We start from the raw sequence: 27,866 nt of genomic DNA, 5'->3' as shown, positions 1-27,866 counted from the left end.
AAGTTAGTATAAAATTATTGCTTAAATTTTAAGCTGGGTGTGGCAGCTCACGCCTGTAATCCAATAATTTGGGAGGCCATAGCAGGCAAATCACTTGACGTCAGAAGTTTGAGACCAGCCTGGCCATTGTGGTGAAACCCCATTTCTACTAAAAATACAAAAATTAGCTGGTATGGTTGCACATCTCTGTAGTTACTCAGGAGGCTGAGGCAGGAGAATTGCTTGAACCCAGGAGGTGGAGGCTGAAGTGAGCCAAGATCGTGCCACTGCAGTCCAGCCTGGGTGACAAAGCAAGACTCCATCTCTAAATAAATAAATAAATGTTAAAAGACTCAAATCCTGACAAACATTCTGTCGTCACTATTAACAGTTAATTTCTGGGATTTGTTTTAATGATGACGTGTAGTGTGATGGGCTGATTGATGTAAGCTTAATTTGTAAAGGAAAATTAGGAAATCCATGTCTTATACAGACATAAGGTTATCTTAAATCATTATTTATTGTAAGAACAAAATTTTAAAAAGAAAAATTTCCAATACATTGAACCATATTATATTCTGTCATATAGAACATTTAAAAAAAAAAAGCAAATTCTTATGTTTACTTTGCTACTTAACAGCAATTAAACTCATGTCACATTTACCCCTCTTTGTTGTACTTGTGTCGTGCCAACCTCTCAGTTTTCTGATTCTACCTACCCAAATTATTCTCAGTTGTTAAAAAGTACAAGTTCAAGAACAAAGTATCACCTTAACACTATGAAAAACAGTATGTTTTCTAAAGATGACCAGGCCTGGTTCTGGTCATTTTTTGTCTACGAAGTTCTACCTTCTGTACAATTTGTATATCTGAGCCAAGTTATAAGGCTCCAGATCAGACCTAAGGAGAAAAATCCTTTCTCCCAATCCCCCACCTGCCAGGCCTGGGGTTCTAAATCTAAGGATTTTTCTCCCTTAGATCTGACCTGGAGCCTAAGTTTTCTCTAAGAATGAGGGGATTCAACTAGAATGACCTCTTACCTTTATTGGCAATACAAATTGTAATTAATCCAGTTTGGATTCTAACCTATTTTGCATTCGCTCCACACATATTTATTAAGTACTGGCATGTGCCAGGTGTGGTTTTAGGTGCTTAGGATACAGTGGCAAGTGAGAGCCACATGGTCCCTGCCTGAACCTAATTATACTCTAGAACCTAATTACAGCCGAGCCAGGAAGTTGATGATGTCGCATAGATGCCCCACTTGTTGTTTTTCCTCACTAATGCCCTGGTCTCTTCAAATGAAAGACTGCACTTTTCACAACTTATTTAAAAGAATCAGATCATTTGACTATCACACCAAATATATTGTAGACCATTATAGAATCTTGACTCAAAGGTTAGAGGAACACACAAAAAAAATCATTTCTATTTTTCCACTGACACCTTCACAGCCAAGGGCACTTTGGCCAGCTTTTTATTTTATTTTTCAGAAATGCCAAGTATAAGACAGGGCCATACACTAATTGAGTGGTTTGTTTAGAAAAGCTTGGGGGCAAGAGGAGTTTTTTCTTTGTTTCTCTTTCTCTCTCTCTCACACACACACACACACACACACACTCTTATACTTTAAATAATGGGCTCATTAGTTCCTAATGCATTCTTTTTGCACTAGCTGAAAAAGGATTTCATCCTACCTGGCCCATTTTTCTTCAGGGAAAGTCCCTGTCTGGAATTGCTAACCAACTTGAGGGTCAGAGATTTTTTTGAGAATCAGAAGAAAGCAATGAACCCCAGGCCTGGCAGGTGGGGGGTACTGGGAGAAGACAGGAAGTATGTGTATGCAAACAGACAAAAGTTTGCATACAGGTAGTTCACGTCCAAGGTAAGCAACTCCGTACTAAAGTATACAAAACACTACATTTCACAAAAACGTGGTCTACAAAAATTAGGATTACTGTTACCCAGGTGAGGAGGTTGTTTCCAAAGTCAATGAGCCTGGGAAACGCTGGACGTGATAGTGATTTTTCCAAATGCTTTAGTATATTCATGTGCACCGTTTCTCCTTAAAAAGATGATGTGTATGTGGCAATAGCTCTAACACCCTAACTGCTCTGGGCATGGAACCCCCTTTATCCACCACCCTGGAATTATCTCCTCTGACCAGTGTTCTCAGAAACACTTCCAGAAATAATTCATTCCTCACATCCCTATCACACTCCCAGATCCATCAGTTGAATCTGGCTTCAGGAGATCATTTGCTATGAGAAAAAAGCAACTGATAATGTTAAGGTTAATAGCCAATGATTGTTTTGACATGAGCATTAAAAACAAATAACTGTGCACTTGAAATGATGGAACTTTTTGCTTTTTATTTAAACCTTTGGTCCTGAAAACACAATGCGAGTGTGGTTAGAGCAAGTTTCTCAGACTTTCTCTGCTTCAGTTTTCTCACATGTTAAATATGGATAAAAGTAGCACATACCACATACCATTATTGTGAGAATTAAATAACTTACTAAATGCAAAGCATTCAGAACAGTGTCCTGCATGTAAGTACCCAATAAATATTAGCTGTATATTTTATTTTCCATCGTTATAACAAAAATATATATTAATATATCTTTATATATTAATCTATTATATATAATCACTTTAGTAGCTTGGAATAATGTATATATCCACAGAGAAATGATAAGTATTAATATTTTCAAAAGCAGAAAATGGATAATCTGAGAATATCTGAAAATAAATTGAAACATTTGGGGGTAAAGGTTAGCTAACGGAAAAAAAGCCATTTCTTATTCATGAGAGTTGGTTACATTTCCATTTGGTTTTATACACATATTTAGAGCTACATCAACATGTAAAAACTTGGTTAAAGAGTAATGTTAAAATGAATTAATCTTACCTACTCACATCTCCTCATATTCATACAATACTTTTTGGCATTATCAATTCCTTTACGAATAATTCCAAAAAGTAGTAAAGTAAGTGACACAATTAAACCTGAGGTATTTAATGGTAAACCACAGTCTGCTGTAAAGAAAGTCATCATTACCCATATAAGGACACAAAATATAAGACAACTCAAACCTGGCTTAATTCCACTTTGACTTGCCTTATTATCATAAGCTTCTCTAGAAGGGATAGGGAAAATTCTGTTTCCTCCTATTCGTTTCTCTTCTTCCATTGCTTTTCTCATAAACCTACTTACCACAGGATAGTCAGCTTGTGCCCCTGCTTATAGCTCTCTGATGAAGAAAAAGGAATGCTTATATCATGTTGGTGAGAATGTAAAGTAGTTGCGTCACTGTGGAAGACAATTTGGAGAATTCTCACAAAACTTACAGCAGAACCACCATTCAACTCAGCAATCCCATTACTTTGTATATATCCAAAAGAAAACAAATTTTTCTACCAAAAAGACACGTACACTCATAGGTTCATCACAGCACTGTTTACAATAGCAAAGGCATGAAATCAACCTAGGTACCCATCAACAGTAGACTGGATAAAGAAAATATGGCATATACTTGTGTGTGTGTGGTTCCATGGTAGAAAATATGGCACATATGCACCGTGGAATACTATGCAGCCATTAAAAAGAAAAGAAATTGTGTCCTTTGAAGCAATATGAATGCAGCTGAAGGCCACCATACTAAGGAAATTAACACAGGAACAGAAAACCAAATACCACATATTCTCACTTATAAGTGGGAGTTAACATTGGGTATTCATGAACATAAAGATGGCAACAATAGATATTGGAGACTACCAGAGGGTGGGAGGGAAGGAGTGGGGCAAGAATCAAAAAACTATCAGGTACTGTGCTTACTACCTGGTTGACAGGATCATTTGTATCCTAAACCTCAGCATCATGCAATATACCCATGTAAGAATCCTGCACACGAACCCCCAAAACTAAAAGTTGAAATTAAAAAAAAGACAACCATCTTCAATTACTTTCCATTGTGCTTAGAATGGAATCCTTAATTAATGATGTGGCCTGCTGCTGCCTCTGATCTCTGAACTCATGCCACTCTTTCCTACCTTAGCCTTGTTCCATTCCTTGAACCAAGCTCTTTCCTGCCTCAGGGCCTTTACACTTGCTATTGCCTCTACCTGGAGTGTTTGTCCCTCACATCGTACGTGGCCTGATTCCATCTTACCATTTGAGCTGATAAGAGATGGTAAAGGAGACGTCTCTCCAGGCTGTCCCTGAATCCTCTATCTAAGGTAGCCCTCATCTCCCTGCTTATTGTCCAATATACCACCAATTCTGTTGCCTCAAAGTACCTATAGTTGACATTAAGTAATACAGTAATATTACTAAACTAGCACCAAAACTGATCTCGATAATTATATCCATGGCATAAATGAAGTCTTCCATATCAGTTCTACTCTAAGGAGAAGTCATCCTTATTTATTGCCACTGCCCCATATTAAGCCCTTTCTAACCAGTGAGCTGCGAAAAAAATTAAGCCATTTGTATCATTTACAATAAAGTATAAAGTATACAACTGCTAAATTAATTTAAAGCATCGCTTGGGTATGTGAATAGTAGTAACAGAGAAAGCTGAAGCTCACATATTTTACTTACAAAGTGTTTTGTAAACTTTGTACTCAAAGGTTGTTTTTTAATTTTACTTTAGGTTTGGGGTACATGTGCAGATCATGCAGGATTGTTCTATAGGTACACACATATCATTGTGGTTTGCTGCCTCCATCCCACCATTACATGTATCTGGCATTTCTTCCCATGTTATCCCTCCTGAACCTCCCCAACACCACCCTGTCCTTCCCCTAGCCACCTCCAACAGCCTCCCAGTGTGTGATGCTCCCCTCCCTGTGTCCATGTGTTCTCATTGTTCAACACCCACCCATGAGTGAGAACATGCAGGGTTTGATTTTCTGTCCTTGTGTCAGTTTGCTGAGAATGATGGTTTTCACATTCATCCATGTCCCTACAAAGGACAGAAACTCATTGCTTTTTATGGCTGCATAGTATTCCTTGGTGTATATGTGCCACATTTTCCTTGTCCAGTCTATCATGGATGGGCATTTGGGTTGGTTCCAGGTCTTTGCTATTGTAAACAGTGCCACAATGAACATACATGTGCCAGTGTCTGTAATAAAACTATTTATAATCCTTTGGATATATGCCCAGTAATGGGATTGCTGGATCAAATGGAGTTTCTATTTCTAGGTCCTTGAGGAAGCACCACACTGTCTTCCACAATGGCTGAACTAATTTACACTCCCACCAACAGTGTAAAAGTGTTCCTATTTCTCCACATCCTTTCCAGCATTTTTTAATGCTCTCCAGATTTTTTAATGATCACCATTCTAACTGGCATGAGATGGTATCACAATGTGGTTTAGATTTGCATTTCTCTAATGACCAGTGATGATGAGCATTTTTTCATATGTTTCTTGGACTTATAGATGTCTTCTTCTGAAAAGTGTCTGTTCATATCCTTCACCCACTTTTGGATGGGTTTGTTTTTTTCTTGTAAATCTATTTTAGTTCTTTGTAGATTCTGAATATTAGCCATTTGTCAGATGGGTTGATTGCAAAAATTTTTTCCCATTCTGTTGGTTGCTGGTTCACTCTAATGATTGTTTCTTTTGATACAGAAGCTCTGGAGTTTATTTAGATCCCATTTGTCTATTTTGGCTTTTGTTGCCAATGCTTTTGGTGTTTTAGTCTTGAAGTCCTTGCCTATGCCTATGTCCTGAATGGTTTGCCTAGGTTTTTTTGCAGGGTTTTTATGGTGTTAGGTCTTATGTTTAAGTCTTTAATCCATCTAGTGTACTAAAAGTTTTATAACACTTTGTAAGTGAAATATGTTTTTAGAAAATGAGCCTGTTTTATCTCTTGGTTGATCCTGAACCCTGGAGGTATCAAGAATTCATGAAATCATACAGTTTAAGCATTGGAAGAAAACTTAATAGCCTTACAACTAGTCAGTTTTCTAGCATTTGAATCCCTTCTATGGTGTTCCTACCAAGTAGTCATTCTTCATTAATCACGAGTTCACAACCCCTTGACATAACCCTTTCTTGTTTGAAGACCTCTGACTTTCAGAAATCCCTAAGAGATAAGATAAGGTCGGCCCCAGAGTGACTTATACTTACTGATGATATGTCAGTAACTTAAATCCAAGTGGAATAAATCTAATCTCTCTTATACACACCAGTCTTTCATGTTTCTCAAGACAACTGTAATATCCTCTTTTCTTTTCTTTGAGATAAAACTTTTAGTTCCTTCAACTATTCTTAATATGCCATTGTTTCACATTATTGCCAGGGAGTAAACATTTAAATTTACATCACTTTTTTTTTTAATAGCCTGCTTCACAGATGGAACCCAAAATGAAGCACTTGCCACTGGTAACCAGATCACTGCAGAGCAAAGCAGTCTGTCAAAACCTATGTTCATGATGTCAAAAAATAATAGCAACAAAACATATCAAAGTAGCTGGGAGTTTCACATGCAGAGAAGAAAAACCAAAAGAACAGAACCTGGAGAGTATCTGCTCCTCTGCAACCCTCAGCCACACACCATTCTCTCGCTAATCATTTCTGATCTCTTATTAGCTTCTTTGCAACTAAGTTTATGATAGTCTCTCTTCCTGAATTTTTAGAGACAATATATCCTATTTCACTTCCACTATAATAAAGTTGCCATTATGTGATTATTTTAACCTACAAAAAAAAAACAAAAACAAAAAAAAAAACTATTTCTTAAAGCTTGACCCTAGGTATCAGGTATACATAAACAAAATATACATCAACAAAATATACATCACCACTGCTCAAGTGAGAAACTGCTCGATGGAGAATCAGGGGCTTGCCTACAATCATAAGCTAGACAACGACAAAACCAGGACCTGAAGCCATATCCCTGATCCAGTGCTTTTACCATCTTATCACAGGTCCCTTCCCAAGTCCGCCACCTTTTGGAATTCTACAGAGAAGGTGAATGCATTATATTGCAAGGTAGATTTCATCATCTCTTCATGTTAAACATGTAGAAATTGAATCTGAGAAGTTTGTTAATGTGACCAAAATCACAGATAGGGGAGTTGGGAACTCAACCATGAGTGGCCTGACTCCAGGGCAAGGAGCCTGTAGCTAGTATGACAGGTTCAGTATGACTCTGCTACCATTTGCCTTTTCAATGAACAGTTCCTGGTTTTGTGGGTTTTCTTAAATTTTAAAACAGAAAAAAAAAAAAAAAAACTATAGAAACTAAATGACCAAACTGTTTTCTCCTTTATTTTTTATATGCTGTTTCTTCTTATAAGCACTCAAGACCACATATTTGATTTACATCTTTAGGCTCTGGAAACCATGGAGACAATTTGAAAAAGCTTGAGAGGCTAGAAAGCACTTGTACCAAAGCCATTCCCGGGTCCGAGTTTTGTTCCCTTGCAGTTTTACAGTAAATTATGAAGCTTTTCTACAAATCGGGTTCAATGGGAAAGTGCTGAGTCATTTTCATTATTGCTTCGATTCCACACAGGGGTATCACAATAATGTTTAAGGAAGTCAAACAGTCACTATGTGTTCTTTAATTCATATGTCAGATCGATGGAATTATCATCTATGTGCATCTGTTAATGTGATTCATGCTGCTCAGATATTGGGTAGTTTCATTCCTCATCTTGTCTCAGATAAGGGACTGGCAGTTTCAGAAGTCTCCACTATTAAGTCCTGCAATTCAGTGGATTAGTAACATCATAAGTTTAAGACACAAACTTTCTTTAAACTAGTGGTTCTTCAGGTTCCATAGCAGCAACAACAGCTGAAATGGCAATCACCATGTCAAAGTCATGAGAATTACAGTAGTCAGAGAGTAACTTCCCATGTGAGAAAAAAAATGAAATTACTCTATACTTAGGTCGCCATTTCCTTTACAAAGTGCTTTTTAAAATGAATCTGTGCCAAGTGGGGCTCAAGCCAAAGCATCTCTCCTCCACGGCTCACCTTTCCTTAGTGTTCAAGTCCTGACAGCACCACCATTTCCAGAGCATTGTGGTGTGTGGTTAACAAAGACAACCAGCAATTACTCAGTGAGGAGAGCAAAGTTAATGCTAGAAGCAGAGGGGATGCGGAGCTCAATGACGACTGGTAGCAGAGTCTATACTTTCTAGTAATATGAACTATTAATCCCCATTTAGTCATTTGCTTACAATACACATTAGGTAATGTCTGCTCTGCTCTCATGCCATGACAGCTGATCCTTTATTAATAACACATTCTTAGCACTGATGAAGCTGAAAAGATAGGCAGACATGGCTCCCACTCCTGATTCATGGGCTCCCAACTTCCTAGGAGAATTAAGAAAGGGGCACTAGAAGAGGAACCAGGAGGTGGATCTTTCAAGCAATGAGAGGACAGAAAAGAAAAATTAGGGATAGCAAAAAGTTTTAGTAAATTATACATAACTTGTACAAGCTCTGAAAATCAATTGGTGTCACAGGGACCTAGTTATATCTGCTAAAATTTATGCTCACTCATATGCAAAGCTCATTACTAAAACAACGTTAACCTGGTAGCCACCTAAAAGGGAGACCCCTGAGAACGATAAACCATTGCTTAAACAGCAATATTAATTTTGTGTGTTTTCACTTAGCTGCATTGGTAATCATGTTAGGATAAATAGGTGAAAACTAAAAATGCAGCAATGTCAACAATGGGGGTGGTTTAACATCGCCACCCACCCCCCATGCAGTAATTTTAACGTTTCCTGAATCTAGGATATTCCATTTTCATCCTTAAGGGAACTTTACTGTGTTGTGGCATTGATCGTGCTATTTTCTTATAGACTCAATAAAATTGAAAAGGATCTTCCAACCAACATTTCTACAAATTTTGAGTTGAGTTGGGATCACAGAAAACATGAAAAATGCAAGTAATGGTCCCTACCTACACAGCAAATATCTGTAGGACTTTTGACGAGTAAACACATTCTGATTGTGTGAGGACTGTGTTAGTCCAGACAAATTTTTCTGCTGAGAATGTAAGGAAACACTGCCAAATAATTATTACTTGGAAGTAACAAAAGCTTTTTAGATCAAGTTATTTTTTCCTTAGTACAGCAGTCCTTCTTCCAAATGTATGGAAGAACAGGTAATTCATTCTGGCATAGTAGAAAAAATGTAAAAACAAAAGGAGCAATTTTGCATTTTCTCTGTTGGAATATTAGATCTATTCTACAGGTAATCAACTTTTCCTTCGAGTAAAGTGTTCTATTTTTCAGGGAAGGTGAGCTCTTCAGCCGGCGGATGTCAAGCAAAGCCATTTGTTAAGTGGGCTCTTTGCACAAGTGGTTTCCTTCACATTAGGCAGATCTAGATGTGCTGTGGCCCAAAGGACAGTACAGCTAAAGCAATTTCTCATGTGACTGACTGTCCAGGGGAGAGCCCACATGAAAACATGAGCATCAGTGTAAGCTACCAAGGTCTTATTTTCTTATTGAGGTAACAGTTCTGAATGCTTGCTTGACAGAGTTGTCAGGTTTCCAGAGTGGCCTTAGCTATCATAATGTTAAAAATGAGTGCAAATGAAAACTATAGTAACATATCCAGCTACAGCTTTATAATATTTCCACACATGCACTGATGATATAGTTCTGTAATCTGACGTTTTTCAATGTGTCTTCATAAGGAATGATACCGCAATACTACTATTTCTCTCTTGGTTCAGTAAAGCTAGGCAAAGAAGAGAAGCCTACTTATCTGGGGTGATTATAATAGTTATAACCGTTTGTAATGATTATAAATTTTGAGATCATGAAATGCAAACGTAACCACAGAGATAGAAAACCTAGACCAGGGACTGAACAAACCTGCTTCATTATTTGATATAACCCACTTCTGATCACATATGAAATACCTACACAGCACCTAATACACATTAACAGTAGGGAAGCAACAAATAACTGGAATTCCTAGTAAGAGTAGTAATAATATTAGGAGTATCATGACTATTACTTCAGATTCTAGATGTAAAAAATAAAATCTAACCTTTTGTTTTGCTCACATGGATATTACTGTGGTAAGAACATGCTATTCTGATCAATGTACTACAGGAAAAAAGAAAAGTTGTTATATTGGAATCACACTAAGAAACAGATATCCCAAACACTACATGAGTAGTCTTTCCATGGAGCAAATTCCTACCTTTCCTTTTAACAGTTTAATATAATCTTTTTATGACTGTGTTGAAATGTCTTTTACATTCACTTTCCATTTATCGTTGGTATTGAAATCAGGAGACAAGAAGAAGGGCTAATATCTCTTCATTTTTAGCTCCATAGTAATTCTGCTGGCTTTTACAAAACTATCAAGGGTTTTTGAGTGTGGTTGTTGTAGGTTGGTTTTAATCATGTATTTATAAGCATAAAAACTGACAATGGCAGCTTTATATATTTGATGGTTTCAACTAACTGAGAATGCGGTATGGGTGAAGAGCAGTGGGTAGAACTCATTTCAGGTATTAGACCACAAACTTAAAACTTTCTCCCAGCTGCCTCTTTGCCACCTGAGCCTGGATAGCAACAGCCAGAGGTAACCTCTGGCTGTTCCAACCATGAGGCTTGCTTGGAAATACAGACGTTGGAGCAGTGACCTAGAGAGAGGGGACTCTGCCAGGAAAGGGAAACCTGACTGGCTGATTCCTGCATTTTTTTCTTGTGATACCCTCTCTCCCGAACCCAAATCCTTTCTGATACCTATACCAACTTCCAAAGTCATGACCCCTTTTACAGACTGAAACCCAGGACAGTCCACAATCTCTACAAGTGAGCAGAACAAAATTCTGCCTGCATCACCGTATCTGATTCGTAGCTCTGCTCACGATTACCTGACAAACCACTTAACCTCGCCATGCTCCAGTTTCTTTTGTAACCCAGAAACACAATACTGTGGATATCTCTCTCATGGGATTGTTTTGAGCAGTAATTACATAAGTATATATATATATATATATATATATATATATGTATATTTATAGGTATACGTGTGTGTGTGTGTGTGTGTGTGTGTGTGTGTGTACTTTAGCTTACGAAATGCTCTAGCAATATTTAAAGATAAAGTCAGAATAATTGAATAAGCCTACAGCTGTAATGGGTCTGCTCTCTACGAAGCTGCTAGTACTAAACTACACAAATTACAGCTGGTCTTCCCAGGTCTCTACCTCTGGGCTTTGCCACTGACTTGCTATGTAACTTCCACTTTGGAATATCTCTGCCTCCATATCCATCTTTAAAATAGTCTGAAGTGATGAACTCCCTTGTAGGGCATAGAGGGGAAAAAGAAAAAAAAGCTGAGGGATTTAATACACGTAATTGAGAAAACAAATAACAGGCAGGATCCAACTCTCAAAGACACAGTTGTTATTCCTATTCATATAAATGCAAATTCAGCCCAAGAGTAAAACCATATGGAATTCTCTGATTTAAGGCATTTGCCTAGTAATAAGCACAGACATTTTTTCTGGTGTTAGTCAACCGAATAAAGAACAGGTTTTAGGAAATGCTCGCAACCTTGCCTTGAATTATTTGTATACGGCTTCTATAATTTAAATTGTTGGGGTTATCTATGGATTACGGCAGGCAGAGTTTGGTCATAAACCTTCCAAGTAATGGTGTCTTCCTGAGAGCCCATTCTAACAAATATTTCTAAACTGTTTTCCTTGACGCATTGCCAATAAAATGGATGGAAACGCTTTCAATTCTCTCTCTTTCTTTCTTGGTCATAGCTTCAGAACCCTAGCACTGCTTGATTCCCTTCAGTTGCAGATATTGGTGGCTGGAATCAAGGGCCAGGCCCAGAAAAGTTTCACAGAAGGGACATACATAGGGCCAAATTGGACCCTCCAATTCACACCGTGTATCTCTGTGATGTGTGGTAAGTGTCTGAGGTACTGATAATGCTGCAGCCAAGACGGTAAAATAGAGCCAGCACGTCACTCGTTGTATCAGAAGCTGCTGTCGCACCCTAACGCCAATTGTGCTGCAATGCATATTGCTCAGGCCATCACTGAGCCTGGGCGCTATGCATTTTAATTGCACATGCTGCAATTAAAATTTAGGGTTTACAGAAATTTTTGCATTTCTCCTGTTTCCAGTTCATTACATCTCTGCGTCCTTCAACACAAACATATAACAACTGCAGTAACATGGATAGAATCCTACAGACTGTTTGCAAGCACCTTCCACTTAAACAGAAAGAAATACATCACCGCCAAAGAGAAAGCCCTGGTGGGAGATACAGATAGTATAAAATTAGAGCTGCTGCACAACTCCAGGGGGCATCATCTATTCGCCATATTATGAACTGTGCCCCCTGGAGTTGTGCAATGAAAACATCCTACAAGATCATAGATATCCTAGAGAAATCTTATTAGAGAAAAACTGACTCAGACATATCAGAAATGTTAATCTAGGAGACATTAAGTTCCAATTCTTCTGTCCTCTAGGCCTGACTTTTCTCACATTAAAGAGATCTCACTTTTCTCACATTATCTCCAGTGTTAACTCCAGTTCTGAAAGTCTGTGATTCAAAGAGTCAAGGCCAATTTGTATTTATCAAGTGGTAATGTTAGATGTAAATGTTTCCCTATTTTTAAGCAGTGTTCTTGTAACTCATGTTGCATTAGTGAGAACGGGAAATTTTCAAATAGCCGTTAACTGTTTTCCAGTGGGCCTTAGGAAAGAGGTTAAGTCTCTGGATTGCTTAACCCATTCAGTTTGTTTCACAACTGATGAAAATACTGCAAAAAATGATAGGCGGAATGGAATCATAAAGAAAAGGAAAGCTTCATTTAAGCCAGATAGGCAGTATTTCAAAAATGATCCTAAAAGTTTGCTTCCCCCAACCTGGAGACACTTTTTTAGGCTAAACAATGAAGTCTGCTTTAAAGCAAATGCAAACAAAGCAATGTCCTTGGTTTGGGGCAGTATTTTTCAAATTTGTATTTAAAACTGTTTCCTATAATGTTTTCTCAAAGTATCTTTTGCGTATCACCAAATTCTTTACTGAGTTTTACTTTGTCATTTGATTTATAAATTTAATGAACATCCTAAAGAAACCTTTTTGTTAAAGTTCCCATGCTCCTCTCCACTCCTCTGGTCCAAGATTCTCAGACCATATCATGCTCTTCCAACACCCACACCCACACCCCTGCCACCATCCAGTAAAAAAAATTCCTTATATCCACATTAGCCTATTGAAGTGTGAGCTGAGCTTGGCTTTCTGACAGGAAAGACTGGGCTTATTACATTCCAGCAGAATCAGCAGCTACTTTAAAGACTATAATCCAGTGGCACTGTGCTTACAAACCACGAGCTTTTGTTTTCGAAATATAAACAGAAGGATGATGCTTACAATTGTATAAGTCATCCCAATTTCAAGTATTGGGCATTGGGCCGACAGCCTGACTTGGGCTGTATACAGCTACAGAATATTTAGATCAATTAGATAAATGGAATTTTGTAACAAAAGCCAAGAAGATCATGAGAGAAATTCAAACATAAATTAGAAAAATGAAAATGAAACACACACACCAACATACACACATACTAGTCTATAACTAGAAACATCTAAAAGAGAAGACACAGGACTCCAGCCTTATAAGGCAGGCAATATATACTCCTTCTAAAAGAGAATAGGGGTACATTCTCTCAGCTTTCAGGCTTCCTATCCAAACCTAAGCTTCACCTGGGCAGTCCTGCTGTTACACCCATTTAAATATTCGCCCACTTCTCTTTTTGGCACAGGGGAGGGAGAAGTGTTTCTCCTAACTTTATTCTTATCCATCCATTACACTGCACTGTGAGGACCTGTTTTTGTTCACCATTAGAGCTCCCATGACTTGCATATTGCATGGCACATAGTAAATGCTCAGCAAATAACTTGTTGAATGTTGAATTAAAGATTTGATTTTTCTTCTTTCATCATGCACTTATTGAATGCCTACCACAGGTTCTCTTTTGCATAAGCATTCAATAAACATGTATGTGACTCACAAAGCAGTTTCAAGTAAAGGTCAGCTTTTCACATGAGAAAAAGCTTAGGTGGACCAGCAGAACCTTCTGTATTCTCCAAGATCACGAGTTAAAGCAGAATTCATGGCATTGAAAACTCATTGTAGTGTTCAGATACTTTTCAGCCAGCTAGGAAATTGACAACTGGTCAACACTTAAACTCCCACGGGAAATTTGGTACTTGGGCTACATCAAGTTGTCTCAAAATCTTAAAATCTATAATTAAAAATGAAAAAAAGCATAGAAATGACTGTTTGTCCTTATACTTTTTGTGGAAAAAGAGACATAGCTTCCTTTACCCCTCCTTCTATCGAGCATTAAGCATTGATCTTATGTTCTTAGGATCCCATAAAACTATTTTACCTCTATTCCCTATAAAGAAAGTTTTCTGAAAATGTATATCTAATCTCTTCCTTCCACGCTTGAAATATTCCCAGTTGTCTTCAACATACAGTCAAGATTCAAAGCGTGATTTATCAAACGCTTGATGATCTGACTTTATCTTTACTCTGCCAGCTCATGCCCTCACATTCTTCCCAATAGTAACAATCACCATTCCTAAACAGAAGTGTAATACTTTGAAACTCCCAAGTATGTAGCATGTATTGCTTTTTTTTCTCCTTCTTGTCCTCTCTGTACAGTAACACCCGTCTCCCTACCCACCCCAAACTTATTTCCTACACAGACACACACACACACACACACACACACACACACACACACACATTTTACAAGGCTAAATTCTATCTCATAATCTGGGGTAGGTGTCCCTCTTAGATATACTCTACGCTGTCAAATCTCATGTATCCACTCACCCCTACCCTGAAGGTTTGTAAATTCTTGAAAGGCAGAGTGTAAATGTCTCCGGATCCCTAGCATCCAGCAGAATGCTTGGTACTTCATAAGGACTCAATAAAAATGAATGAAATAAACCACATTTTCTCTACCCATTCATCCACTTATGGACACTTTCGTTGATTCTATATCACGGTTTTGTGAATGATTATATCATTTGTGGCAACATAAAGCTGGAAAACATCATGCCAAGGGAAATCAGTCAGACACACACACACACACACACACACACACACACACAAAGGCATGTTCTCTCTTATATGCAAAATCTAAAACAATCAAATTCATAGAAGCAGAGAGTAGAATGGTGGTTACGAGAGGCCGGGGATGAGAGAAATGAGGAGGTGTTGGCCAAAGGGTACAAAGTTAGACAGGACAAATAAATGATAAGTATTTAAGGTGGGTGGATATGTTAAATAGCTTGATTCACTCATTCCACATTGTATACATACATAACATTATGTGTACCGCATAATTATATATATTGTAATCTGTCACAAAAATTTTTGAATGAATGGAATAAATGAACAAATATATCCAGGCCTTTTTTATTTGTTCATACTTTCAAAATATTCTGCATGGATTTATTACTGAACCCATCTACCCAATCCATAAAACGAAACAAAGTGAACAAGAATAATCAAATTGCTTCCAAAAGATTGACAGTGGCCTTTTTATTGGTGGGCTTGCCATGTGTAAGATTTTGAACTGGACACTAAGAAAATATGTGTATCATCACACAAGCTCATTCTCCCAGGCAGTTTTCTCCTTTGCCAGTTTCCTCTCTGGGACATGTGTATTCTTGACATTTTTCATGAGAGTACTGTAGGAAATGGGATGATTATGCTTGGAGTTTGTGAGGAGTCACGGTAAACAACACGACAAGCAAGTATCCCAGTGTCGGCCAGACTGTGACAGACAAAATAAGAGGCTGAGAGACAGACTGAGCACTATTCAATGACAACTGCTAAATGACTCTTCATGAACTATTCATTCACTCACAGACCTGGAGCTGCTATCACTCTACCAAATTACCACACTGCATAGGCATGTACACAGATAGCCGCCTACACACTGTAAGTAAGTACAGTTGGCTGCTTCTACAAGTAGAAAATCAATGGGATGCTTGCCCTATTTTATGCAGGTAAAATGAATGTTACCACGTTACAAATGTCTCTGATTCAATCCATTCAACAAAAATGTGTTGAGCAAGTAACTTTGTGGCTTCAAGTGATTAAAAAAGTACTCTGATAAAAATTTTCTGACAAAAGCAAATATTTTTTATTGGACAACTATTGCAACATAGACTCAAATAAAAATGCAAACAGATTCTCAGAGGTCACAGTATAATTTCTGTATAGTATTATATGTGTTTAGTATATATTTAGTACATTATAGTATATATATAAAATTTAGTATAATAAACAGTATAATTTTGCTTAAGGAAAGATGTCCTAATGGAATATTTTTTTTACCGTCTCACAAGTTCATTTATAAAACATCTTACTATTTGCTACTGTACAAATTTTGATACTGCACTCTGTCAATTTTAAGTTGCTTAAGAGCTAGAAGTGATTAAGTGAATGAATCTGGGGTTACTTCTTTCAAAAATCCACAGTTCGTTCTCAGTGTTGTTTGAGAGACAAATTAGCTGTCTAGCCTTTTTGCAAAACTCACATTAAAACTTCCATTGGGAAAAACTCTCATAATTTCTAAAATGAGCACTTTTAAATTGCATCTATAGATCTTCTTTGCATGAATGGATATCTGGCTTCATATCTAGTGATACTTGCTGCAATGCTGCCTCATAAAATTAAGCAACTATATAACCAGTTACATTTTTTTAATTGTACTTTAGGTTCTAAGATACATGTGCTGATCATGCATGATTGTTGCATAGCTACACACATGGCAATGTGGTTTGCTGCCTCCATACCCCTGTCACCTACATCTGGCATTTCTCCCCATGTTATCCCTCCCACACCTCTGCGCCCCCCCCGCTGTCCCTCCCTTGGCCCCCCACAACAGACCCCAGTGTGTGATGTTCCCCTCCCTGTGTCCATGTTTTCTCATTGTTCAACACCCGCCTATGAGTGAGAACATGCAGTGTTTGAATTTCTGTTCTTGTGTCAGTTTGCTGACAATGATGGTTTCCAGATTCATCCATGTCCCTACAAAGGACACAAACTCATCGTTTTATATGGATGCATAGTATTCCATGGTGTATATGTGCCTCATTTTCCTTATCCAGTCTATCGTCAATGGCATTTGGGTTGGTTCCAGGTCTTCGCTGTTGTAAACAGTGCTGCTATAAACATACGTGTGCATGTGTCTTGATAATAGAATGATTTATAATCCTTTGGATATGTACCCAGTAATGGGATTGCTGGGTCAAATGGAATTCCTGTATCTAATCCTTGAGGAAGCACCACACTGCCTTCCACAATGGCTAAACTAATTTACACTCCCACCAACAGTGTAAAAGTGTTCCTACTTCTCCGCATCCTCTCCTGCATCTGTTGTCTCCACATTTTTTAATGATCACCATTCTAACTAGCATGAGGTGGTATCTCAAAGTGGTTTTGATTTGCATTTCTCTAATGACCAGTGATGATGAGCATTTTTCATATGTTTGTTGGCCTCATAGATGTCTTCTTCTGAAAAGTGTCTGTTCATATCCTTCGCCCACTTTTGGACGGGTTTGTCTTGTAAATCTGTTTTAGTTCTTTGCAGATTCTGGATATTAGCCCTTTGTCAGATAGGTAGATTGCAAAAATTGTTTCCCATTCTGTTGGTTGCTGGTTCACTCTAATGATTGTTACTATTGCTGTACAGAAGCTCTGGAGTTTAATTATGTCCTATTTGTCTATTTTGGCTTTTACTGCCAATGCTTTTGGCATTTTAGTCATGAAGTCTTTGCCTATGCCTATGTCCTGAATGGTTTTGCCTAGATTTTCTTCTAGGGTTTTTATGGTGTTAGGTCTTATGTTTAAGTCTTTAATCCATCTGGAGTTAATTTTAGTGTAAGGTGTCAAGAAGGGGTCCAGTTTCTGCTTTCTGCACACTGCTAGCCAGTTTTCTCAACACCATTTATTAAACAGGGAATTCTTTCCCCATTACTTGTTTTTGTGAGGTCTGTCAAAAGATCAGATGGTTGTAGATGAGTGGCGTTGCCTCCAGGGCCTCTGTTCTGTTCCATTGATCTATATCTCTGTTTTGGTACCAGTAACATGCTCTTTTGATTACTGTAGCCTTGCAGTATAGTTTGAAATCAGGTAGTGTGATGCCTCCAGCTTTGTTCTTTTTGCTTAGAATTGTCTTGGCTATGCAGGCTCTCTTTTGGTTCCATGCGAAGTTTAAGGGAGTTTTTTCCAGTTCTGTGAAGAAGATCATTGGTAGCTTGATGGGGATAGCATTGAATCTGTAAATTACTTTGAGCAGTATGGCCATTTTCACAATATTGATTCTTCCTAGCCATGAGCATGGAATATTTCTCCATTTGTTTTCATCCTCTCTTATTTCCTTGAGCAGTGGTTTGTAGTGCTCCTTGAAGAAGTCCTTTACCTCTTTTGTTAGTTATATTCCTAAGTATTTTATTCTCTTTGTAGCAACTGTGAATGGGAGTTTGCTCATGATTCAGCTCTCTGTTAGTCTGTTATTGGTGTATAGAAATGCTTGTGATTTCTGCGCATTGATTTTGTATCCTGAGACTTTGCTGAAGTTCCTTATCAGTTTAAGGAGATTTTGGGCTGAGATGATAGGGTATTCTAAATATACAATCATGTCATCTGCAAATAGAGACAATTTGACTTTCTCTTTTCCTAATTGAATGCCCTTTATTTTTTTTTTCTTGCCTAATTGCTCTGGCTAGAACTTCCAATACTATATTGAATAGGGGTGAGAGAGGGCATCCTTGTCTAGTGCTGGATTTCAAAGGGAATGCTTCCAGTTTGGGCCCATTCCATATGATATTGGCTGTAGGTTTGTAATAAATAGCTTTTATGGTTTTGAGATATGTTCCTTTGATTCCTAGTTTATTGAGATTTTTTAGCGTAAAGCGTGGTTGAATTTTATTGAAGAACATCTCTGCATCTATTGAGATAATCATGTGGTTTTTGTCTTTGGTCCTGTTTATGTGGTGGATTACATTTATAGACTTGCATACGTTGAACCAGCCTTGCATCCCTGGAATGAAGCCTACTTGATCATGATGTATAAGCTTTTTGATGTGCTGCTGCAATTGGTTTGCCAGTATTTTATTGAAGATATTTGCATCTATGTTCTTCATGAATATTGGCCTGAAGTTTTCTTTTTTTGTTGAGTCTCTGCCAGGTTTTGGTATCAGAAGGATGTTTGTCTCACAAAATGATTTGGGAAGGATTCTCTCTTTTTAGTTTGTTTGGAATAGTTTCTGAAGGAATGGTACCAGCTCCTCTTTGTAAGTGTGGTAGCACTCAGCTGTGAACCCATCTAGACCTGCACTTTTTGGTTGGTAGGCTATTAATTGCTGCCTCAACTACAGCCCTTGTTATTGGTCTATTCAAGGTTTCAACTTTTTCCTGGTTTAGGCTTGGAAGAGTGCAAGTGTCCAGGAATTTATCCATTTCTTCCAGGTTTACTGATTTATGTGCATAGCGTTGTTTGTAGTAATCACTGATTGTAGTTTGTATTTCTGGGGAATCGGTGGTGATGTCCCCTTTATCATTTTTTATTGCATCTATTTGATTCTTCTTCCTTTCCTTTTTTATTAATCTGGATAGTGGTCTACTTTTATTGATCTTTTTAAAAAACCAGCTCCTGGATTATTGATTTTTTGAACGATTTTTTGTGTCTCTATCTCCTTCAGTTGATCTTGCTCCTCTAGCTCTTTCAATTTTGACGATAGGGTGTTTATTTTAGATCTTTCCTCGCCTCTCATGTGGGCATTTATTGCTATAAATTTCCCTCTAGACACTGCTTTAAATGTGTCCCAGAGATTCTGATACGTTGTATCTTCATTCTCGTTGGTTTCAAAGAACATCTTTATTTCTGCCTTCATTTCATTATTTATTCAGTTGACATTCAGGAGCCAGTTGTTCAGTTTCTATGAAGCTGTGTGGTTCTGAGTTAGTTTCTTCATTCTGAGTTCTAATTTGATTGCCCTGTGGTCTGAGAGACTTATGATTTCCATTCTTTTGCATTTGCTGAGGAGTGATTTACTTCCAATTGTGTGGTCAATTTTAGAGTAGTTGCAATGCAGTGCTGAGAAGAATGTATATTCTGTGGATTTGGGATGGAGATATCTGTAGATGTCTATTAGGTCCGCTTGGTCCAGGTCGGAGTTCAAGTCCTGGATATCCTTGTTAATTTTCTGTCTTATTGATCTAATATTGACAGTGGAGTGTTAAAGTCTCCCACTATTGTTGTGTGGGAGTCTAAATCTCTTTTTAGGTTGTTAAGAACTTCCTGTATGTTCCTGAGTGCTCCTGTATTAGGTGTGTTTATATTTAGGATCATTAGCTATTCTTGATGTACTGATCCTTTTACCATAATGTAATGCCCTTCTTTGTCTCTTTTGATCTCTGTTGGTTTACAGTCCATTGTATCAGAGATAAGAATCGCAACTCCTGCTTCTTTTGCTCTCCATTTGCTTGATAATCTTCCTCCATCCCTTTATTTTGAGCCTATTTGTGTCCTTGAATATGAGATGGGTTTCCTGAATACAGCACACCAATGGGTCTTGACTTTTTGTCCAATTTGCCAGTCTGTGTCTTTTGATTGTGGCATTTAGCCCATTTACATTTAAGGTTAATATTGTTATGTGTGAATTTGATCCTGCCATTTTGATGCTAGGTGGATGTTTTGCCCATTAATTGACAAATGTTTTTCATTGTTTTGATGGGAGTCTTTACCATTATGTATGTTTTTGGAGTGGCTGGTACTGGTTGTTCCTTTCCTTGTTTAGTGCTTCTTTCAGGAGCTCTTGTAAGGCAGGCCTGGTGGTGATGAAATCTCTCAGCAATTGCTTGTCTATAAAGGATTTTCTTTCTCCTTTGCATATGAAGCTTAGTTTGGCTGGATATGAAATTCTAGGTTGGAAGTTCTTTTCTTTAAGGATGTTAAATATTGGTCCCTACTCTCTTCTGGCTTGTAGGCTTTCTGTGGAGAGATCCACTGTGAGTCTGATGGGATTCCCTTTGTGGGTAACCCGACCTTTCTCTCTGGCTGCCCTTAGCATTTTTTCCTTCATTTCAACCCTGGTGAATCTGACAATTATGTGTCTTGGAGTTGCTCTTTTTGAGGAATATCTTTGTGGTGTTCTCTGTATTTCCTGGACTTGAATGTTAGCCTTCCTTCCTAGGTTGGGGAAGTTCTCCTGGATAATATCCTGAAGAGTGTTTTCCAGCTTGGATTCATTGCCTCCATCACATTCCAGTACACCTATCAAACATAGATTAGGTCTTTTCACATAATCCCGTATTTCACATAATCCCGTTTTCCAGCTTGGATTGTCTCCATCATATTCAGGTATACCTATCAAACATAGATTAGGTCTTTTCACATAATCCCACATTTCTTGGAGGCTTTGTTCCTTTCTTTTCACTCTTTTTTCTCTATTCTTCCCTTCTCATTTTATTTCATTGAGTTGATCTTCAATCTCTGATATCCTTTCTTCTGCTTGGTCAATTTGGCTTTTGAAACTTGTGTATGCTTCGCAAAGTTCTCGTGCTGTGTTTTCCAGCTCCACTAAGTCGTTTATATTCTTCTCTAAGTTGTTTATTTTAGTTAGCATCTCATCTAACCTTTTATCTACCTTCTTAGTTTCTTTGCATTGGGTTAGCATGTGTTCTTTTAGCTCTGAGAAGTTTGTTATTACCCACCTTCTGAAGCCTGTTTCTGTCAATTCATCACATATACTCTCCATCCATCTTTGATCCCTAGCTGGTGAGGAGTTGTGATCCTTTGGAGGAGGAGAGGCCTTCTGGTTTTTGGTGTTTTCATCCTTTTTGCACTGGTTTCTTCCCATCTTAGTGGCTTTATCTACCTGTGGTCTTTGTAGTTGGTGACTTTTGGATGGGGTCTCTGAATGGACATCATTTTTGTTGATGAAGAAGTTATTTCTGTTTCTTAGTTTTCCTTCTAACAGTCAGGCCCCTCTGCTACAGGACTGCTGGACGTCCTTTCCAGACTCTTCTTGCCTGGAGATCACCTGCAGGGGCTGCAGAAGAGTAAGGGTTGCTGCCAGTTTCTTCTTCTATCTTCATCCCAAAAGGGTACCTGCCTGATGTTGGCCTGGGTTCTCCTTTTTGAGGCATCTCTTTGGGTATACGGTGGTTGGGGAGCTGCTTGAGGAGATAATCTGTCCCTTACAGGAGCTCAAGTGCTGTGCTGGGAGCTCTTTGTTCCATGCAGAGCTGCTGGGCAGGTACTTTTAAGTCTGCTGCAGCAGAACTCATAACCTCCTCTTTTCCCAGGTGCTCTGTCCTAGGAAGGTCAGCTTTATTTATAAGTTCCTGTGGTGCTGCTGCCTTTTTTCATACATGCCCTGCCCCGCATGGAGTAGTCTAGTCACAGTCTGACAGCAGAGGCATTGCTGAGCTGCAGCAGGCTCTGCCCAGCTGCTGTGTGAACTGCCTCGGTAGTGACAGACTGCCTTGGTAGTGGGGATGTCCTTCCCCCACAAGAGCTGGCTCGTCCTGGGTCCAGCTGCACTTGCTGCAAAACTCTCAATCCAGAGCATTTTGGATTGCTTGTTTTGTGGCGGTGTTACCTGCCGAGCCAGATCACCTGGCTCCCTGTCTCTGCCCTCTCCCTTTCAGTTGAATGGGTGGCTCTGTCACCCCAGCGTTCCAGGTGCCAGTTGAAACGGCCACCTAGATTTGTGTGAGTTTCTGTATGCCAACCCAGCACCAGCTGAAACCACCATGCTGAAAACTCATGGTGCTTTTGGCCTGGGAATCTCCTGGTCTGTGGGCAGTGAAAATTTGGAAATATGGTGGGCACTCACCCTCTGCGTTGCTCTTGCTGGGAACTACACTCTGGAACTGTTCCTATTCAGCTGTCTTGGATCCTCCCAATCAATTACATTTGCAAAAGGCAATGTGATGGTGCTCTCCTTGGATGCCACATTGCCTCTGATTTGTTTGGAGACTACTTTGCTTGATTAAGAATAATAGACACTTGATAACATTGCAAAGGAGATGAAAATCAACTCAGAGGATCTACAAAATGTAACCCAATTGGCATCAAGGGAAACAATTTATTCCCTAAACATGTTCCATTCAATCACAGGAAAGTTTATAAAATTTCTTGATAACGCTTTTCAAAATATCATTCCTGTTTCCAAAATTTGCCACAATCAAAATGCAAATGCAAAATAAATGCTGTGATTAGTTGACAGTCAGTATAGTTATCCCTGCTAGCTAACATCCTTGCATGTATCTTGCACTAATTTGGAAAAAATATAAACGAGAATAAAAGAGACTGTTAGGTCTGTTACTGTGTGACTACTTATTCTGAACCATTAAATTGAGAAGCTAAAATTTTTGATATGCTGCATCTTATAGATAGGAAACTTGTAATTAGATCTCATAAACTTTTTACAGCTAGTATTTCAACAAAGACACTAACTTTCCTGGGACAGACTCTCTTTATCTTCCTTTAAAATAAACTACAGCTCATAAGCATCACTGATATTAGAAAATACATTGTATTATACAAACTAAAGCAGTTTAAATTTTACCACTAAAATAAATTTTTAAAGTAAAAGTATTAAATCCTTTTAAAGTATTTACAAGTATTTAATACTTTTAAAGTATTAAATTTTTAAAGTATTAAATCCTATATATATATTCATATTTATATATAAAATATGAATATATACATTTATATATAAATATATATAAATATGGTGAGTGAGTACCCACCATATTTCCAAATTTATATTTATATATAAATATATAAATAAATATATATATATATATTTTTTTTTTGAGACGGAGTTTCGCTCTTGTTACCCAGGCTGGAGTGCAATGGCACAATCTCGGCTCACCGCAACCTCCACCTCCTGGGTTCAGGCAATTCTCCTGCCTCAGCCTCCTGAGTAGCTGGGATTACAGGCACGCGCCACCATGCCCAGCTGATTTTTTGTATTTTTAGTAGAGACGGGGTTTCACCATGTTGACAGGATGGTCTCGATCTCTTGACCTCGTAATCCACCCGCCTCGGCCTCCCAAAGTGCTGGGATTACAGGTGTGAGCCACTGCGCCCGGCCTCCTGAATATATTTTTAATGCTGTATGGGCTTGTTTGGGTGTGTTCTGTAATGGTAAAAATCAAAGAAAACTTAAAAACTTCAGAAAAATTAGCTAAAGAAACAACATATAAAATTTAGAACCGGCCGGGAGCGGTGGCTCATGCCTGTAATCCCAGCACTTTGGGAGGCCGAGGCGGGTGGATCACGAGGTCAAGAGATGGAGACCATCCTGGTCAACATGGTGAAACCCGTCTCTACTAAAAATACAAAAAATTAGCTGGGCATGGTGGCGCGTGCCTGTAATCCCGGCTACTCAGGAGGCTGAGGCAGGAGAATTGCCTGAACCCAGGAGGTGGAGGCTGTGGTGAGCCAAGATTGCGCCATTGCACTCCAGCCTGAGTAACAAGAGTGAAACTCCTTTGCAAAAAAAAAAAAATTTAGAACCTACCACCTCCTTCCCAAGAAAACCCAGTTGGAATTGAATATCACCCTGAAAGTGTTTATACCTATTTGGTGAGAGGCTCATGTAAAATAATGAATAATTTCTAATGGTTATGGAATAGAACTTACATCTGCTAAGAATACAACATAAGCCCTTTGCATTGGTATACTGAATTTTAAATGAAATCCTCAGAAATGTAATAGATTATACCATTAAAAAACAATATTTAACTTTTATTATTTTCTAGAATCTTTATGTACATTAATCTTTCTTAAACTTCAAAATAACCTATCAATAGAGCACCCCATTTTGCAATTGAGGACACTGATGCTCAGAAGAGTTAGACCACATAGGCAAAGCTCTGCAGATAGCAAATTCCAAAGCAAGAACTAGACCCTGGCAAATATGATGGCCATGCTGTTCTGTGAACCACTGTGTAATGCTGCTTGAAAACAAAACACTAGCTTTTCCATTAGATGTGGTTTCTCCTTGCATATGATGGTTATACACCAACGAGTTGGGTATCTTCAACTATTGCACATAACCAACATCTTCTGTGCCAGGATGGAAGGCTTTTATTTCCAAAGTTCCATGTTATTCAATGCTAATGAACAGTGCATTCTCAATAAGATTTACACGAGAAGAATGCAGACCCCATCTGAATTAGAGGAATCCCAAAGAAATTAATTTGTTCCCTGAAACAGGTGTGGTAAATAGCAGATAGCTTTTCTATTAAAATGCCTAGCATTTGTAAACAATACATTGAAAAGCAAGACAAGAGGGACTTGGGACAGATTTCATGGTGATATAATATATGCCCTTAAGAGTGTCAAAACGTTCTCTCCTTTATCAGTGACAGAGTCAGACCAAAGCTCCTCTTTAGGCAACATATGCAAAGCAATCAATTAATCTCCCCCATTTATTCCACTTTACCCCCTTAATGTCTCTAAATTTGTTTTTCTTCTCCCAGCCCAGGTGCACTTTTTTTTCTTGAGACATGCTGGTTAAATGTTAATACTTGAAAAGTATAAGACCACAAAAGACTGGTTCTTCAGCTAATAATATGCAGGCTGCTTTGATGATAGCAACTCCAGAGATACTTTGGCACAAAATGGTAGGATGCTGTATGAGATGATTATCTGGGCTGGAATGAAGAGCACCGTGTCCTCTATTTAGCTGTCTCAGTCAGGATAATTGGGCTTTTTATATACTTTACGCTTCATACCTTTTAATTGTCTCATTTTGTTGTTTAGTGTTGGTACCAAACAAACAGAAAAAAAAAGTCTCTGACTTCTATTTTCTTAGTGCCACTTAGCTATTTCTACATCAGGTTGACCCACCCAGACACATGTCTTCTTCTGCTAATCTGTGGACTCCTAAATTCCATACCCGTTAGAGCTGCCTCATTGCTCCATGCAGTGTTGATTCATTGATTAGCATGCTTCCAGGCATACAAGAAGAACTCAAACAATATTTGTCAAAGAAACGATTGAATGAACGTAAAATTCATAATGGAGGCTTGGAAATAATCGTTTGGGTAGTGCGTGGATAAAAATGTCAGCATGCAGTGTGTTGAAGTCTTGAGTTTGGGCTTGGGTAGTCTTCATTTTGCATTCTCACTGTGCCACATGTTAGGTAAGGCCTTAGGCAATCACTCAACTCCAACAAACCATGGTCCCCATCTCTAAAATTGGTACTAAGACAGTTAACATCTACAAGACTCAGCTCTGTGCCCGACAACTAGCACATACACAATTGCAGAGCTTTCTGGTTATCTGGTCGTCATCAGATAATGCATATACACTAATAACATGGAGATTTTAATCGAAGTCATTAAAACATATTCTAGGTGAATTTTAGATAGCATTAGAATTCTGGGGAAGAATAAGCACTGTTTAATCTTTATTTTTTCCTTCCGAGGTAAAAGTGTTGACTCTAATTCAGAATAATAATAAGCAGCCTCCAGAAGGGAAGTTCAGCTGTTGAAGAGCTGCTGTTTATTTTTGCTCAGGTGGACGAGGTCATTCATTATGGGACAGTGTTGGCTCCCTGAGTGAATATAATGCTGATGACAGTCAGCCTGGCTGTAATGGCTTCCTCTTATTTTAGGTGGCTCTCGCCACTAGATTATTAACAGAGTTCCTTCAGCTTGTCCTTGTGTGTAGTGCAGTAACATTTAAAAAAAAACAAGCTGTGCCCACTGGGGACTATTTGCATCTGATCACATATACACAACCCACCAAGCTCTCAGGCAGGTTGAAAGATGACATAAACACCTCCAAAACCTACCAGGATTGCAGTCCCTCGCAGATGCCTGATACCAGCTGTTGTGCCTGTCTGGGGACTGAGATTGCCAATTGCCTTCATGTCTTCCACGCTTGCCGCATCAGTGAGCAATCATTGGGGCTGACAAGACTTCCATGGTCCTAACACAGAGGTGGGAGCAAAGTTGAAGTGACTGAAAACTTCTCCTCCTGCTGCCTGGCTCAGATCAACCCTGACGTCGTTCATAAGCATGCAGTTAATGCAAGATGCAGATACTGGTGTTACAGCTGCCAAGGCTGACAGAGTTCCTATTTTAGCTACTGTCCACCACACAGTGACAGGGGTGCCCTAGGCAAGAGAAAATTGCTGCAGGCACCGGTCAGAACAAGCTGGCTGCATCTTATTATCCCACTGGTATGCCTCTCCTATGCCCTTTCCAATCTTTCAACCTTCACACTCTCTCTGCCTTTCCTACTCCAGGGATAAATTTATCCCAGGGGTGGTTAAAGCTAATGGCTGTACAATTTTCATACACTTTCACCCTAGACATATTTATATAAACCTCCACATTACTGAAACTTGTGCAGAGTTTAGGAATGATAAGCAAAATTGCGGTTCATTTGTTCAGTAAACATTTATTGCACACCTCTTCTGTGTTAGATTGTCACTGTATCACGTTAATGCCTTTTCCTTGCAAGTTTCTGAGAGGTCTCATTTAAAAATTTTAATCCTGCTCATAGAATGACTTGCACCTAAAGGAATGTGGCATTCAGCTTGCATAGGTTTCTCTGGTAGATACTCAAGTGGCAATAGCAAACTAATGACAGCACCTCTTTTAGGTCAATAAGAAAAGTTGACCTCTGAGTTTGAGTACTAACCTCCCATTCTGATACACCCTGCTGCCCCCCAGAATTCTTAAGTCAAACAGACATGGTTTCATTAAGACGTATTCAAACATACCTTTTTTTTTTTTTTTTTTTTTTTTTTTTTTTTTTTTTTTTTTTTTTTTTTTTTTTTTTTTTTTTTTTTTTT

The 27,866-nt window shown here is 38.5% G+C and overlaps 1 protein-coding gene across 3 annotated transcripts in view; it reads left to right on the top strand.

Moving 5' to 3' along the window:
• Positions 1-27,866, top strand: part of VWC2L (von Willebrand factor C domain containing 2 like) — a 172,453-nt gene that overhangs the window by 108,528 nt on the left and 36,059 nt on the right. Inside the window, exon 4 of one of the 3 annotated variants that reach the window (XR_005201316.1) lies at positions 11,752-11,900. The exons of the other annotated variants lie outside the window; for them this stretch is intronic. The gene's annotated coding sequence lies outside the window, so the exon portion shown is untranslated. The remainder of the gene's footprint in view (positions 1-11,751; positions 11,901-27,866) is intronic. 3 annotated transcript variants of the gene reach the window in all.

The sequence above is a fragment of the Cebus imitator genome, unplaced genomic scaffold (assembly GCF_001604975.1).
Source record: "Cebus imitator isolate Cc_AM_T3 unplaced genomic scaffold, Cebus_imitator-1.0 Scaffold89, whole genome shotgun sequence".
Lineage (NCBI taxonomy): Eukaryota > Metazoa > Chordata > Mammalia > Primates > Cebidae > Cebus > Cebus imitator.
The sequence above is the reverse complement of the archived record's forward strand: the minus strand, read 5'-3'. Positions and strand labels throughout refer to the sequence as shown.